The sequence below is a fragment of the Ursus maritimus genome, unplaced genomic scaffold, assembly GCF_017311325.1.
Source record: "Ursus maritimus isolate PB19 unplaced genomic scaffold, ASM1731132v1 scaffold_16, whole genome shotgun sequence".
NCBI classification, from domain to species: domain Eukaryota; kingdom Metazoa; phylum Chordata; class Mammalia; order Carnivora; family Ursidae; genus Ursus; species Ursus maritimus.
The window spans coordinates 5,109,522-5,113,168 of NW_024424008.1; the positions used below are offsets into that span (position 1 = coordinate 5,109,522).

Sequence of the window (3,647 nt, forward strand, 5' to 3'; positions counted from 1 at the left end):
GACAGAATGAGGAGGCTGGTTTGGCATAGAGGTTTAAAAACCCAGGCAAGTGAAGAGAGTGTCCTTACAGAAAGGCAGCCCACTGTGGATTTTCAGAACCCAAGCCAGGTATGTCAGAGGTCCCCAAGGCCACCCCCAGGTTCATTGATTAATTAGCAGGACTCCACACAATCATACTCATGACTAGGATTTATTATAGCAGAATGATACAAACCAAAATCAGCAAAGGGAAAGGCACCTGGGGCCAAGTCCAAAAGAAACTAGGCACAAGCTTCTGACAGTTCTCTCTCCCAATGGAATCATAGAGAACATGCTTAATTCCTCCAGCAACAAATTGTGACAACATGTATGAAATGTCTACTGGGGAAGCTTATAAGAGACTCAGCGCCCAAAGTTTTTGTTGAAAGCTGGTCACATAGGCACTCTATGCCTAGCCAGAATTCCAGATAAGCACAAGGAAAGCAGTTGTTCAGTATAAACCAGGTTATTTATACAAACGGTTTGGACATAGTGAGCCACCCTTATCAGTACTGAATGGTGAAACCCTCCTGAAATCCAACTTACCAGACACTAGCCATGGGCCAACCTTGCAAGCAGGCTCTCCTAAGGGTAGCGGTCTTAGGCCTGCTATGTTAACTCTTCTCTGCTCACCAGGTGACAAGGGTATCTCCCTGAAGGGGCAGCTCAAAGCAGGTTTTTGAAGCCAAAGGAGGATGAGGATGGTGTCGCCACAGGAGGCAATGGTGGCAGTAGCCTGGTACCAGGAGTCAGAGGCAAAACTGGGTAGAAGTGCATCCATGCAGGACGACCTCCTACAGGTGTTGTTCGGAGTTCAATTGAGATGAGGTGGGCATCTGCAAAGGAGAGAGAGGGGTACAGCAATAAGGGATTGGTTACAAACTAGTAGACTGATAAAAAAAATAATAAGTCACAATATTAGGGATAATAGAAGCCTGGATTTTCTTTCTTTTTTTTTTTTAAGATTTTATTTATTTATTTGAGAGAGAGCAAGAGAGAGCACAAGCAGGGTGAAGGGCAGAGGGAGAAGCAGACTCCCCGCTGAGCAGGGAGCCCAATGTGGGACTTGATTCCAGGACTCCAGGATCATGACCTGAGCCAAAGGCATATGCTTAACCGCCTGAGTCACCCAGGCACCCAAAGCCTGGATTTTCTTACCACCAGGAGAGTTACAAACATGGAAAGGAAGAAAAGTGGAATGAAATCCATAATGTTGGATTGAAATCAGAGGTCAGTGTGAAATCATGGTTTTCAATACAAAGACAGATTATAGATGGATAGATCAACAGATGATGGATCGATGTAGGAATGAATATAAATGTAAATGTGTGTGACCACTAAAAAGGTCTGGTGGCAAGAGTGCCTGAATGGCTCAGACAGTAGAGCATATGATTTTTGATCTTGGGGTTGTGAGTTTGAGACCCATGCTGCGCATAGAGTTTACTTTAAAAAAAGAAAAAAAAAGAAAAGAGCCTGGGTGCAATGACACCCCAAAAACAATGAATTTACTTAGTGTCAAGATCCAGGTTCTGAATAATATTCTTGGAGAAATGGCTGATTACAAGATTGGGGTATGGAAAAATACAAGATGAGACTGGAATGTCTTGTGCAAGAAGCAAGGAAGTGCTCAAAGAATGACAGGGACATATCAAAAGGATTCAAGAGCAAGCCTGAAGAGGCGTCAATGATGAAATTGTGCATAATGTGAGTTGCAAAATAAATAATGATATTAACAAACTATCGCTCATTGGATATAATATGAAATTATGAATTTATAGCAATAAAAAATCAGTGAATAAATTAAAATTTCGATGAAAATAGAATACATAGTTTCAAGATGTAATAAAATATGATTAACTACAAAAGGAAAAAGTAACTTTACCTATCATAGTAACAGCTGCTGGTAACAATTCTGAAAGAAATAAATACACAAATCACAATTATAGTTGAAGATTTCACCACTCACCTCTCAGGAATTAACAAAACAAGTAGATCCTGATTGTGACGTTGGTTGTGTAAACCTGTATCTTTGCTAAAATTCATAGAACAACACTGCAAAAACTCAATTATACTGTAGGATAATTTTTTTAAAAAATTTTAAGTAGGGTCCATGCCCAATGTGGGGCTCAAACTTGCAACCCTGAGATCAAGAGTTGCATGCTCTAAAAAAAAAAAAAAAAATAGAGTCATGCGCTTTACCGACTGAGCCAGCCAGGAGCCCCACTATAGGAAAAAATTTTTAATAAAATTAAAATAATATATACACATATATATTAGAAAGTGTGGCCTAATTCTAAACCTTAAGGAACTAGATAGAAAAGAACAGCAAACTGAACCCACAGCTAGCAGTAGGAAGAGAATAAAGAAGTGGGAACAGAAACAATAGATAACAGAAAAACAATATAAAGAAAATCTACAAAAACAAAAGCTGGTTCTTTAAAAAGATCAACAAAATTGGCCAGCTTTACTTAGGTCGACTAAAGTATAAAGTGAGGAAAAGTCAAATTACTAAAATCAGGAAAGAAAGTAGAACATTACTACAGATTTTACAGAAATGAAAAGGTTTATAAAAGGATATTATGAACAATTCTCTTCAGGGAGCAGAACCGGATGGCAGGGGAATGGTGAAATTTTACTATTTGAATTTTGTTCTGTGTGCATGAATAATATATTTAACTAATAGCAACAAACTTCTGAGCACAAGAGCAGATCAAGAAGAAAATACTATATTAAAGCAGAAAATATATGTACTATATTTTTCTAAAGTTCTTGCAGTAAGCCTGTGTTACTTTCATGATTGGAATACAAACGATTTTTAAATGTTTGTAATGTCAGTATGCATACAGTTTTGGCTGTGTTTCTTTAACTTCCTATCATAGCAAGTCTTACCTCTTCTTTGACTAGAGGAATTTAGTGAAAACAGCATCTTCTTGGCTGTGAGCAGGAGCTGGAAGCCCTAAGCTTTGCATTCCCCGGTGAAGAGACCTCAGTCTGAACTGGGAATGGAAGCAGTTTAGAAACTAAAAGAAGAGTGGTTTCTCAGGGAGCCAAAGAAGGAGGATTTATCCTAAAAATAGACTGGAATGTGGTGACTGTACTCAGGCACTTAGAACTAATTTTTACGTCCCAGTGTTCAGGCAGTTGTCAGACAGGGCAGGCCGGAACCCAGTAGGATCAGCTCCCTGGAAACCAGCTGGCGAAGCTGGAAAGAAGCAGGCCATGAATGTGGGGTAGGCAGGGTCAGCACCTTCAAATACTGGCACAGCAATGAGTTCTGTCCCCAGACCGGGTGGGGAAAGGCCTGGGCTCCGGTCAAGAGCAACCAGCCAGGTCGAACTCTCTGGCCTGACATCACTCTTCTGCCCAAAGAATGCAGGCAGCTCACACTGCCTTTTCATTTGTGCTGGGCAGAGAGAGTGGAGAATGAGTCCAAATGGTTCCAGGCTTCAGAGGCTTGGCCCTCTGGCCCAGTTCTCTCATTGCCATTTGCCTAGGCCAGTTAAAGAATCCAAGTCTCTAAAGAGTCGGGAGTATCTGAACAAATCAGAATAACTTTTTTATTTTCAAAAATTATTTTTTCCATAGGACATGTCATCAACCCTCACCGTATTGTATGGCGTGCTCGTGTG

At 40.4% G+C, this 3,647-nt stretch overlaps 1 long non-coding RNA gene across 1 annotated transcript; it reads right to left on the reverse strand.

The window, feature by feature from the left end:
- Positions 1 to 254: 254 nt before the first annotated feature.
- On the reverse strand, positions 255 to 2,985 carry LOC121102869. Its single transcript, XR_005834971.1, has 3 exons — positions 2,908 to 2,985; positions 1,901 to 1,930; positions 255 to 854 (listed from the first exon to the last, which is right to left on the reverse strand). It is a non-coding gene; the product is annotated as an uncharacterized LOC121102869 (long non-coding RNA).
- Between the last annotated feature and the right edge of the window lie 662 nt (positions 2,986 to 3,647).